This window comes from Chrysemys picta, chromosome 10 (assembly GCF_011386835.1).
Source record: "Chrysemys picta bellii isolate R12L10 chromosome 10, ASM1138683v2, whole genome shotgun sequence".
Classification (NCBI taxonomy): Eukaryota; Metazoa; Chordata; order Testudines; family Emydidae; genus Chrysemys; species Chrysemys picta.
This window is the reverse complement of record NC_088800.1, coordinates 63,045,923-63,059,525: the sequence shown is the minus strand read 5'-3', so window position 1 is coordinate 63,059,525 and position 13,603 is coordinate 63,045,923. Positions and strand designations below refer to the sequence as shown.

The 13,603-nt window shown below is 48.0% G+C and overlaps 1 long non-coding RNA gene across 1 annotated transcript in view; it reads right to left on the bottom strand.

Annotated features, from left to right (window-relative positions):
- Nucleotides 1-13,603, bottom strand: part of LOC135974050 (uncharacterized) — a 37,388-nt gene that overhangs the window by 19,724 nt on the left and 4,061 nt on the right. The window lies entirely within an intron of this gene.

The following is a 13,603-nucleotide window of genomic DNA, read 5'->3' as shown; positions in this document are numbered from 1 at the left end:
ATAGGGCCAGCTGAGCTCTGATTGGGGCATGGCCCAGCTGCAGCTGCTTCCCCAAATCAGCCCAGGTCTTTCCTTCCACGGCCCCAGCCCTCTGCAGGGCTGGCTTTAACCCTTCTCAGGCAGGAGCGGGTGACCACCCCGCTACAGTTGGTTTCAATTTTTTTTCTCCCTGTACAAAAGAACCATTTTGATCTCTCTGATTTTATTGGAGAACAAACGGAAACAAGAAAACTGGTGGGAGTATGATGCAGGGCCGCCCAGACGGGGGGTGGCGGGGGAGCAAGTGGGGCAATTTGCCCCAGGCTCCGCGAGCCCTGGCCGAGGATCCCTTTCCTGGCTAGAGGTGCCTTTTTAATTTTTACTTACCTGGCGGCGGTCCGGGTCTTCAGCGGCATTTCGGCGGCGGGTCCTTCAGTGCTGCCGAAGATGCAGAGCGAGTGAAGGACCCGCCGCTGCCTCAGAGTGCCGCCCGGTAAGTATGTCCACTCCCCCGCTTTGCCCCAAGCCCCCTGAATCCTCTGGGTGGCCCTGGTATGATGCTACAAGAGACTGAAACTGGAACAATTGAAGGCAGAAATTTTTAGTCAGGTTGTTTCTCCCAACACCTATTTAACTCAAGCTCTGAACAAACACTTAGTATAAAAACTCTATTTGTGAAAGATTCAACGTCCTCCACATGTGCACTTTGTCAGCTGATGGCTAAGAAAATTCCCATTCCAGCTGTCTGGTCCTCTCCTCCAGCAAAAACAGGGGCAACAAGTCGTCATAATTCTGATATTCCTAAAATACTAACAGGAGGAGAAAGGCTGGTGCTAATCCTTCAGGAGCCTTCATGCAGTCAGACCTCAGTGCCCATACAGAGCCTCATTGACTTCAGTGGGATTCCATGTAGGTGCAAGGGCCTGCCTGCACAGATCTCCCTCCACGAGCGGGGCCTTTATTTGAAAGAGAAAAATAACCCATGCCTTCCGGGCCTTTTTTTCTATTCATCACAAAATTAAATAAAAAGATCACAAACATATTTTCTCCAAATTAATCTTTCAATTTTCTCTCCTTCTGCAATTAGCCTGACTTGTTTTAACTTATTCATCATCCAGTAGCTCTTCTCTGCCATGTCCAGCAGAATCAATTAAGGCTTTGGGGCTAAAACTACACGGTGATGGCCTACAAAAATAAGGCCCCGATTCTGCTATCTGCTCCATCCAGGCAGACCATTCCTCTCCCCCTTTTTGACTTAGGTAGGCTCCCCTGTGCAGATCAGATTGTGGGATCAGGTCCTAACATTGTATTGAACACTGACATTCTAAATACCTACTTTAAAATAAGTAAAATCTATGCTTAATGTCTGAGAGATTAAACTAATACAACAGATGTCCGTTTAGTGGAGCTCATAATACAACCTATGTTTGTTCTTCCTCAGCCCTGTTTTTGCAATCTGGGGTTAATCAGAAGGGTAAGTGAAAAACAGAGAGAGTGTGTGTCATTTGTGGAGAAAAGGTAACAATGAATGAGTGGCATGGAATGAATGGAGAGAGAATAAGTGAATGAAGGGATTGGTGGAGATGAAGTTGTTCTTAGGCCTGGTCCCCACTAATCCCCCACTTCGGACTAAGGTACGCAAATGAAGCTACGTTAATAACGTAGCTGAATTCCAAGTACCTTAGTCTGAACTTACCGTGGGTCCAGACGCGGCAGGGAGGCTCCCCCGCCGATGCCGCGTACTCCTCTCGCCGAGCTGGAGTACCGGCGTCGACGGCGAGCACTTCCGGGATCGATCCGGGATCGATTTATCACGTCTAAACCAGACACGATCAATCGATCCCAGAACATCGATTGCCTGCCGCTGGACCCTCCGGTAAGTGTAGACGTACCCTTATGATTATTCCAGAGGGTGGGGATAGAGTAAGAGGTGGAGGAAATAGGACTAGGAGAGACTGCACTTGTAGGTTTTACATTTATGCTTGGGTAGTCATTTGTTTTGTACACAGAAAAAATTAGACTGACCATCAATTTGGGGAGGTGTTGCATAGCCAGGCAAAAAGTGGATGTGTTCAGGATGGATGAATAACTTGCATGTTTAGTCCCTCTGCTTTTGTCACATTGTGTCACTGATTTATTTTCACTTAAACGTGGTTGCTTGTGCTTATTATTTATATTATAGTAGTGCCTAGAGAACCCAGTCGAGATCAGGACCCCATTGGGCTAGGCAGCGTACATACAAAAGGTAAGAGACAGACAGCCCCTGTTCCATGGTTCCATCCCTTGCCACTAAATAGATAGGACAGTGAAAGTAATATCGTCTTTTTACAGATAGAGAACTGAGGAACAGAGAAAACAAGGTCCAATCCAAAGCCCATTGAAGTCAATCAGATCAGGCCCCTGTTGACTTCCCCAAGGTCACACAAAAAGTCTGGACATTGAAATATACAGATAAAGACAGTTGCTTCTACTGATTAAAGAACAGATCTTAGCTTGCAATCCTGGTTCAGTATGTGACCTTGGACAAGTCACTTAACCTCTCTGGTAAAATGGAGATTTTAATACTACCCTTACAGAGCAGTTATGAAGATTATCAACTAATATACAAACACTTTGAGAGTCTCTGAATGAAGTTATTAATACATAGTGCTTATCTAGTTATTATTAGACTGGCAGGTTGAGGCATTTGGGCAGGGCCATGTGTGTCATGTTGATAGGAGGGATCCATTTCCAGTGCTGGCAGTCTGGCACCTTTCACTAACAATAAATTCACTTTAAACAGGACAACTCCTAATATATCTAATTTGTTAGATACTTTTCAACTTTACCTTCTCTTTTACACTTGGAGAAAGCTACTCCTATCACAACAAAACACAGCTGATTAATCAGAGTCGTATAGACAAGATGAACCATTCCTTCCATTCCTTTTTTACTTTGCATATATATCATTGTAACTCTTGACTTCACAATTTACTGTTAGCAGCAAAACTGGATGAGGAAAATATCATTTCACTTTTCAAAGATGGCAAACAACAACTGGGTCATCACCTAGCAGTTTAAAAGTAAACATACCATTTTTAGCAAAAGAGACTGATTTTTATTGGAAAATTAAAGTGGATCAACTCTGTGTGGGGAAAAACAAATCCCAGCTAAGGAGATAAAAGTGTCTTATCTTGACTTTCTTTGGAAGTCATGTGAAAGATGTGTTATAATTGTGGCTTTGGAGAAATGATCAAAAATATACTTGAAATCATATAAACCAAATCTTTAAATTGTCAGCAACGTTTAGCCATAATTGATCCACCATGTAGCAATATTAATGGATAATGCTTCATAAAGCTCTTTAAAAATATATTGCCATAAATGGACATCATCAACTTGAAATAACCGCTCCCTGAAAATTTTGTACTTACAGGGTTTTTTTTACAATTAACGCCTAATATTACTACAACTGAAGGAAGTTAGCAGACAAATATTTCTCTAATTTTTGACTTTTATTTATTCCATCAATAGCTATTAGCCAAGATGGTCAGGGATGCAACCCCATGCTCTGGGTGTCCCTAGCCTCTGACTGCCAGATGCTGGAACTGGATGACAGGGGATGGATCACTTGATAATTGCCCTGTTCTGTTCATTCTCTCTGAAGCATCTGGCAGTGGCCACTGTCAGAAGACAGGATACTGGGCTACATGGACAATTGGTGTGACCCAATATGGCCATTCTTATGTTCATATGTTTCACAGCACAGTATGGCTAATTGCATTTTCTCTCTCTTGTGATGGCTGACATCATTCTCGTGAAGCACATGCACATGCTTCCCTGGGCCCTGCAAGAGGGTTTTCACCAGTAAAAGCAAAGCTTCTGTTATTTCGCTTTTTAGGGCAGAAAAGGTGTCTCCTCTTCCCCCGGTGTCTGCACAAACCCAGGGCACAATAAGAGCTTAGTGCAGAAGCCTCCTTCTTTGCTCCCCAAACACCTGTATGGGTCACAGGAGTACCAGATTCTTGGCAGGGGGCTAAGAGAATTCTCCTTCATTCCCCAGACCCAACTGCAAGACAGGGAGCAGCAGAGATCTGGTAGACCATTCAGGGAAACATCTTTATCACACCATGAACCCCAGAATGAGACTGTGACACACCTGCCAGAGGCAGGAAGAGGTGTTGCAAATCTGTGCCCCCCGGAAGCATCCACGAGCAAGTGAAAGAAAAAGCACCTGGCTGGGTGATTGGCATCCTGCAGTGAGGTCCAGGGAGAAGCCAAGAGACAAGAGCTAGTTAGGGAGGAAGAAGCAGAGCTGCAAAAGGCCAGGAGCAGCTGGCCTGAGACAGGAAGGCCACTTCCCACCCACTCAGGCTCTGCCTATATTAAGGAAATATGTACTGATGTAATTACATTGATATAGTTACACCAGTGCAAACCTCTTAAAAGGGCTTACACTGGTGCACCTTAATCCAGTAACACAACTAACTAAACAGCAACAGGGTAGGTCCTGCTTTTCCTGGTGCAGAGCATGTGCATTAGCGGTTTGTGCTGGCATAACTACCTTGATGTAATTACACCAGTGTAAATTCCCTCAATATAGACATGGCTACATACAGGACACAGCTCTCTCTTGCAGGATAAGGAGAGAACAGCAGGCTTACACAAGGCAGCAGGTGGCTGGAAGGGATCCCTGAAGCAATTTGGATCCTTTGCAGAAGTTGGGCCAGGTAAGCATCATCATCTCCTGCTCCTATTTCAGCTTCCGCTGTGGGAGCCAACACAAGCCAGGCACCAGACAGGAATGGGGGCCAGAAGGTCAGTGGTAAACTCTGCCCCTCAATGAGAACAGGGGATCCTTGTTCCTGGTCTAGATTACTCTGTGGAGTAATTCTCTTCTTCTAGATGGAGAAGCTGGGGCTAAGAGTGTAGTTGTCATCTTCATCCCCTGCTCTGTCTGCAAAAACAAGATATTGGGCTAGGAATACAAGAGGAAGTGGGGATCTGTCCCAGGCTCTTCTACAGAAGCCTGGGTCAGGCTGACTATACAGCTTGGACTGGCTTTTACCTTTAGCTGTCTCCCTTCCTATGCACATTCCTACTCCTCAGTTTGTGAGGATCCTTTATACAGTGAGTGAGAAAAACCATTTTAAATATAATTTCAGAGAGTCTCAGGGGCAGGTCACCTCACCAGAATGAAGTTACTTCCTTTGACACTGACTAATTTCAAGTTGACAGTGTCCCTTTAAGAGCTGGTATTATTTTGTATTATGGTAGTGCTGAGAGGCCTCAGTTGGGACAAGAACCCTGTCGTCCTACACAGACACACAGTAAGAGACATTCCTGGCCCTAAAGCACTAACAATCCAAGCTCCTGATCCTGACAACTGATCCAGGAGGATGAACTCCTGAGCCCCACTGATTTCAGTGATGATTTGTATGGGCATAAGGGCCTGCAAGAGGGAAATTTTATTGATCAACTTGCAAGATAGGGGCCTAAGTCAAAACACGTTGCAATAAGTGAGTATAAAAAACAAAGGGAAGGCATGAAGGAGGAAAGACAAGGATAGCAGCAATAGGAAGAAACAGTTACTCACCTTCTCGTAACGGTTGTTCTTCGAGATGTGTTGTTCATGTCCATTCCAAGCAGGTGTGTGCGCACCGCGTGCATGCCAGCCGAAATATTTTCCCATAGCAGTGTCCGTAGGGTCGGCTCCAGCGCCCTCTGGAGTGGCGCCTTTATGGCGCTGTATATAGGGGCCAGCCGACCCCCCACCGCCTCAGTTCCTTCTTGCCGATACTCCGACAGAGGGGTAGGAGGGTGGGTATTGGAATGGACATGAACAACACATCTCGAAGAACAACAGTTACGAGAAGGTGAGTAACCGTTTCTTCTTCTTCGAGTGATTGTTCATGTGCATTCCAAGCAGGTGACTCACAAGCCCAAGTCTAGGTGGTGGGGTCGGAGGTCACTGCAGACTGGAGGACTGCTCGGCCAAATGCAGCATCCTCCCTAGCGTGGTGCGTAATGCCGTAGTGAGCCGTAAAAGTGTGGATCGAGGACCAGGTGGCCGCTCTACAAATTTCCTGTGTTGGGATGTGGGCCAGGAACGCAGCCGAAGAAGCCTGCGCTCTTGTGGAGTGGGCCGTGATAGGCGGGGCTGGTACATTGGCCTGACTGTAGCACACCTGGATGCAGGTTCTGATCCAAGCCGAGATCCTCTGTGACGTGACCGGGAGCCCCTTCCTACTGTCAGCCACAGCTGCGAAAAGTTGGGTCGACTTCCTGAAGGGTCTCATCCTTTGTATATAAAACGTGAGAGCCCTGTGAACATCCAGAGAATGCAGCCTGAGCTCCTTAGCCGAGGAGTGTGGTTTTGGATAAAACACAGGGAGAAAAATGTCTTGACCCATGTGAAACGGGAAAACCACCTTAGGTAGGAACGCAGGACGTGGCCTGAGTTGGACCTTGTCCTTGTGGAAGATGGTGTATGGAGGCTCAGATGTCAGGGCTCTGAGTTCCGATACCCTCCGTGCTGATGTGATAACCACCAAGAACGTGACCTTATATGAGAGGTATAACAGTGAGCATGAAGCCAGCGGCTCGAACGGGGCCCCCGTGAGGACAGACAGGACCAAATTGAGGTCCCAAGCAGGGACAGATTGACGGATATGTGGGAACAATCTGTCAAGACCCTTAAGGAACCGTCCAACAAGTGGGTTTGCAAACACTGAGGTCCCCCCCTCTCCAGGGTGGAATGCAGAGGTTGCAGCAAGGTGGACTCGAATCGATGAGAGAGTTAGTCCCAGGTGTCTCAGATGTAGCAAATAGTCCAAGATGAGAGGGATCGGGGCAAGCAAGGGGCCCTGACCGTGCTGTGTAACCCAGAGGGAGAAGCGCTTCCACTTGGCCAAATACGTAGACCTTGTCGACGGCTTCCTGCTGCCCAACAGGACCTGTCTGACCTGATGGGAGCATTGTAACTCCAGTGGGTTTAGCCATGGAGCATCCAAGCTGTGAGGTGGAGCGACTCCAGGTTCGGGTGAAGGAGGCGACCGCGATCCTGCGTGATCAAGTCTGGTAGTAGGGGCAATCTGAGCGGAACCTTTGTAGACATGTGTAGGAGAGACGCGTACCAATGCTGGTGTGGCCACGCAGGAGCTATGAGGATGAGTCGAGCATGATCTCTGCGGGCCTTGAGGATCACCTTGTGAATCAAGGGAATCGGGGGGAAGGCGTAAAGAAGCCCGTCTGCCCAAGAGAGGAGAAACGCGTCTGATAGGGATCCCTGACTGCGTCCCATGAGGGAGCAGAATTGACGACACTTCCTGTTCTCGTTGGAATCAAATAAGTCCACCCGGGGATGACCCCAGAGTTGGAAAATTGAGAGAACTACATCCCAGCTGATAGACCACTTGTGACCCTGGAACGAGCGGCTGAGAGTGTCCGCAAGCGCGTTGTGCGTGCCGGGGAGGTAGGATGCTATCAGGTGAATTACGTTCTGTACACAAAAGTCCCATAATGCGAGGGCCTCCTGGCAAAGGGGAGAGGAGCAAGCACCACCCTGTTTGTTGATATAAAACATCGTTGGAGTATTGTCTGTGAGGACAGAAACGCACTTGCCCGCGAGCTGGGACTTGAATGCCATGCATGCGAGGCGTACCACTCGCAATTCCCTGACATTGATGTGCGATGAAAGATCCTCCCCTGACCAAAGACCTTGGGTCTGGAGGTGGCCCAGATGTGCACCCCATCCCCAATCCGACGCATCCATTACCAGGGTCAGGAAGGGCTCTGGTTCGAGGAAAGGGACCCCCGTGCAGACCACCCGTGGGTCGAGCCACCATTGAAGGGAGTCCAACACCGGACGAGGTAACGTCACCACTGAGTGTAGGGAGTCCCTGACTGGCCGATAAACCCCTGCCAACCAAGATTGGAGAGGGCACAGTCTGAGCCTGGCGTGTCTGATGACATAGGTACATGCTGCCATGTGTCCTAGTAATTTGAGGCAGCTTCTTACTGTGGTTGTAGGGTAACTTTGGAGGCCGAGAATGATGTTGGACAAAGTTCGGAATCTGGCCTCTGGGAGATATGCTCTGGCTTGTGTCGAGTCCAGAAGTGCTCCTATGAATTCGATTCGTTGTGTTGGAGAAAGAGTGGACTTGGCCTCGTTGAGTAAGAGGCCGAGGGAGCTGAAGGTGTGCCTGATGAAGACCACCTGAGCCTCCACGAGTGCCTTGGTCCTGCCCTTGATGAGCCACTCGTCCAGGTAAGGGAATACCTGGATTCCTTGCCTGCGGAGGAAGGCTGCCACGACTGCCATGCACTTCGTGAAGACCCTTGGGGCTGCTGATAGACCGAAGGGTAGGACCGTGAACTGTAGATGAACGTCGCCGACGAGAAACCTGAGGTAACGCCTGTGGCGAGGGATTATAGCGATAGGGAAGTATGCATCCTTTAAGTCGAGGGCGGCATACCAGTCTCCTGGATCCAGGGAAGGAATGATGGAGGACAGGGAGACCATGCGGAATTTGAGCTTCTTGACAAACTTGTTGAGACGCCGCAAGTCCAGAATAGGTCTGAGGCCCCCTTTCACTTTCGGTATTAGGAAATATCGAGAATAGAAGCCCTTGCCCCGTAGTTCTGGAGGCACCTCCTCCACTGCCCCTGCTGTAAGGAGGGACTGAACTTCTTGAAGGAGAAGTTGCTCGTGAGAGGGGTCCCTGAAGAGGAATGGGGTGGGGGGCTGGTGGGGCGGGAGGGAGGAAAACTGGATAGAATATCCTTCCTCTACCGTGCGAAGCACCCAAGCGTCTGATGTGATCCGGGCCCACGCACGATAGAAGGGGGACAGAGGTGATGAAAAGGTACGGTTGGGAGGATCCAGAGATCTGTCCGGTAGGCCGTCCTCGACCGAACCCTCAAAATGGTGGCCTAGGCCCCTGCGGAGGCCTTGGTTGGGCAGAAGACTGTCCGAAGGGCTGCTGTTGTTGCCTCCTCCTGCCAGTCCGCGGTCTCCTGCGCACGGCATCACCTCGATTTTGAGGTTGATATGGATGCGGGGCCTGTGGCGGCCTAAACTGCCTACGCTGAGTAACAGGGGTGTGTAGGCCTAAAGAACGGAGGGTGGTCCGCGAGTCCTTTAGGCTATGGAGCCGTTTGTCCGTCTTTTCTGAGAAAAGCGTGGGCCCTTCGAAAGGTAAGTCCTGTATAGTCTGTTGGACTTCATGAGGAAGGCCGGAAACTTGAAGCCAGGCTCCGCGCCTCATGACGAGACCAGTAGCCAACGTGCGCGAGGCCAAATCGGCTGCGTCCAAGGCTGCCTGAAGGGAAGCTCGAGTAATTAATCTGCCCTCCTCAACAAGGGCCGAGAACTCGGTTCGTGAATCCTGCGGGAGGAGGTCCGTAAACCTAGACAAAGCCGAGCACGTGTTGTGTCCATACCGGCTCACTATGGCCTGCTGATTGGCAATACGCAACTGTAGGCCCCCCGTTGAATAGACCTTACGTCCGAAGAGGTCCAACTTTTTAGCCTCTCTATTTTTAGGAGTGGATCCCTGAAAACCTTGTCGCTCCCTCTGGTTGGCTGCATCCACCACCAGGGAGTCCAGCGGGGGGTGCGTGTAAAGATGTTCATAGCCCTTGGTTGGGACAAAATACCGCCTCTCAGTCTTTTTGGCTGTAGGGGCCAATGAGGCTGGAGTTTGCCACAACATACGGGTTGTGTCCGCAATGGTTTTTATGAGGGGCAGGGCCACCCTAGATGGGCCCGACGGGGCCAGGATATCAATTACAGGAGAGCGCATCGCCGGTTTACCCTTAGAGTGATACTGGGGCCCGGCGGCAGCCGGAGGTTGTCTGCACCGGTGCGGCAACGCCGGCACCGGAAGGTTCAAGAGGTCTGAGGCGGCCTCGAACCCCTCAGGTGTCGATGGGAGGCGGACCTCCTCCATAATGTCCGGGGATCTATGGTGTTCCGGACTCGACCTTGCCCTCTCCGGGGCGGGAGTCAACGGGATGGCCGGATGGGTCTGTGGCGCGGGTTGCCCCGAAACAATCGTGGACTGCGCCCGACCTTTAGAGTCCCCGTGGGGAGATTGTTCAGTCCGTGGCCTGTTCTTTTTAGCCGGCACCGGCGAAGGAGAGCAGCATCTTGTCGGAGACGATTTCTTATGCGCTGAATCTCTGCGGTGCCGGGGTCTTGGGGCCTTGGCCTCACGACCTATCTCCGGTGCCGGGGCACTGCGCACCGAGGATGAAGTGCTGGGTGCCGGCTCTGAAGGTCCGGGATCCGATTGCGGCCGCTGTGCCGCCTCCATTAGGAGGACTTTAAGTCTCTGCTCTCTATCCTTGAGAGTCCTGGGGCGAAAAGCCCTGCAAATAGGACACCTGTCCCTTTGATGGGTCTCCCCGAGGCACCGCAAGCAGGAAGCGTGCGGATCACTTTTTGGCATAAACTTCTCGCAGTCCCGACAGAGTTTAAACCCTGGGGACCCGGGCATGCCCCAGCGGGGAGACGAAAAGTTGGGGAAACCCCCCCCAACTGACACGTAACTATCTAACAGTAACACTAACTACTAACTAATAAACTATGTACAAGAACTATAGAACACTGCCACGATTGCTAAAGAGCAAGAGAAGTTCCAGCCAGCCGTCACCGGCGGTAAGAAGGAACTAAGGCGGTGGGGGGTCGGCTGGCCCCTATATACAGCGCCATAAAGGCGCCACTCCAGGGGGCGCTGGAGCCGACCCTACGGACGCTGCTATGGGAAAACCTTCCCGCTGGCGAGCACGCGGCGCGCGCACACCTGCTTGGAATGCGCATGAACAATCACTTGAAGAAGAACATATGGTTACATAGACTAACTAGGTGCACAATTTCCCCATTAAAGATTTTTACGTTTTGGTTTTTTTTGGTAATATCAGAAATCCCTGCTGGCTCCTTGCCTAGCCACATTCAGTAAGCAAAAAGAACAGGAGTACTTGTGGCACCTTAGAGACTAACAAATTTATTAGAGCATCAGCTTTCGTGGACTACAGCCCACTTCTTCGGATGCATACCGAAGAAGTGGGCTGTAGTCCACGAAAGCTGATGCTCTAATAAATTTGTTAGTCTCTAAGGTGCCACAAGTACTCCTGTTCTTTTTGCGGATACAGACTAACACGGCTGCTACTCTGAAACCATTCAGTAAGCAATTTAGCACAAGTATCACAGTAGAGGGAGTCTTGAGGAGGGATTTGCAGGAGTACAAGGTAGTGGCCTTATGAGTTAGTTTGGGGAGGGTGTTCCATGAAGACTTGGCAGTGTGGAAGAAAGCACAAAGATGCTTGCAGAAGAAGTGGAGAAACAGGCAATCCAGGATAGCATCATTGGTGGGGAAAATGTGGAGCAGAATGTGAGGGGAGATAGAGACAATAAAATATAAGAGTAGCCAAATAAGAATGGGCTGTGTTGTGAATGTTGTTAAAAGTAAGGATGAGAGCTTTTATTTGACGTGTTGAAGAAGGGGGAACCAGTGGAGGGACTCTTATGGGCTTGGCATGGTCAGAACAACGAGTTAGGAAGACTTATATTGGCAGTATTGTTTTGAACGGATCTGAGGTGGACAAGATGGGTTTGTATATGTTGAACTGTGGACTTGAGGTTAGCCTAGTCAATTTATTATGATTTGTACTCCTTGTGTAGAAAAAAGTTAAACACTGTAATCACTGGGTATTGTGAAACGGTGACAAAAAAATCCTTGCTGTGTAATTATTTCATAAAAGCATTTGAGATGATTATATACACAATAGCTTTGAATTTACCTCCTTCTAGACATCAGTATTAAAATGTCTTTCTTATAGATTGGCTGTCCATAGATATATTTATAAAATATAAAGGGCCTGTTTTCATTTAGATTTTTCATAAAAGTATAGTATGTTTTAGTCTACATTGCATTTTGAATCATAAACTATAATTCCCTAAAGAAACAACTCATTTTAAATTAAGATGAGTCTCTATGGCTGGATGGCACTTAACTGTGATATTCCATCTTATTAAACTAGTGATATAGAGTAGCCACTTCCCATTTAACAGGAAAATTCCTGCCCCTTGCCCCATATCTCCCATGAAGTTTTCTATGGGTCTATTTTGCATTTCTTCTGCTTGTGTAGAACAATGAGAGACGGTAACATCTATTGAAAATGTAAAATGTCACCTCTCTGAGCTCTCCCCTTTTCATCTAAGACTTTCAGAAATTAAGTGGGCGTCCCCTCCAGACTTCTTTGCAGGAAGAGGAAAGGCATTTTGGTTCAAGTGCTTAGATTCTGAGAACAGTGGTTACCTTAAAACAGCTCAAATCCAGAGAAGCTAACATATGTGACGGGATATTTTTTAATACCTGTGCCCTTCTTAATAAGGGAATGAGGGTTGACATTATGAGAAGTTGATTATCTTTTTATTATGGTGGGTTGTTTTTCCTTTCTTTTGGACCTTGCCTGCTACCCTGATCTCAGTGACTGAGGAATTAGGTAGTAACAGATAGCCATCCAACCACATGAGTGTAAGAAAATTGTGTGTCTTATATTGGGAATCACTGATGGAAGAATGAAGGTGTCAAAAACCTGTGCTAGTGAAAGATTTGGTAGGTGGGACTGGAAGTCATTGAGAAGGGTTATCTTTGGTTTCTGGGGAGCAGAAGTGTGGCAGTAAGGAAGGACTTTCTGTAAGCTATTAAAGTTGGGAACAGATTAAAACACTAAGGACCGATAAAGGGGCTCCCACCTAGAACTCCTTCCTGTGAGCCTGAATGCAAATTTGTAGACCTTTAGGGTATGCTTTCACCTGAGTAGATATTCTGATAAATCTGAGAATATTTTTTCTCTAAATTGATGTTTGGGGGTAAGTGGGAAGGGTGACAGGAAGAGTTGGAATCTATTTCTGAACAAAGCCAACTGGCAAATAGTTTAACTTTTGTTTTTAAAACTGTATGAAGCACTAAACCTCAAATCTTGAACTCAAGTCCAGCTACAGGAACAAAGTTGGTGTTGAGTAAGAATGGCCATACTAGGTCAGACCAATGGTAAGTCTAGCCCGGTATCCTGTCTTTCAACAGTGGCCATTGCCAGATGCTTCAAAGAGAAAAACAGAACAGGGCAATTATCAAGTGATCCATCCCGTCTTCCAGTCCCAGCTTCTGGCAGTCAGAGGTTAGGGACAACCAGAACATTGGGTTGCATCCCTGACCATCTTAGCCAATAGCCATAAATGGACCTATCCTCCATAAACTTATCTAATTCTTTTTTAAATTCAGTTATATTTTTGGCCCTCACAACATCCCCAGGCATCCACAGGTTGATTATGCATTGTGTGAAGAAGTACTTCCTGTTGTTTGTTTTAAACCTGCTGCCTATTTTCATTGGGTGACTCCTGGTTCTTGTGTGATGTAAAGGGGTAAGTAACACTCCCCTATTCACCTTCTCCACAGCATTGAAGATTTTATAGACCACTATCATATCCCCCATTAGTCATCTATTTTCTAAGATGAACAGTCCCAGTCTTTTTAATCTCTCCTCATATGGAAGCTGTTCCACACCTCTAATAAATTGTGTTTCCCTTCTCTCTATCTTTTCCAATTCTAATATATCTTTTTTGAGATCGGGCGAC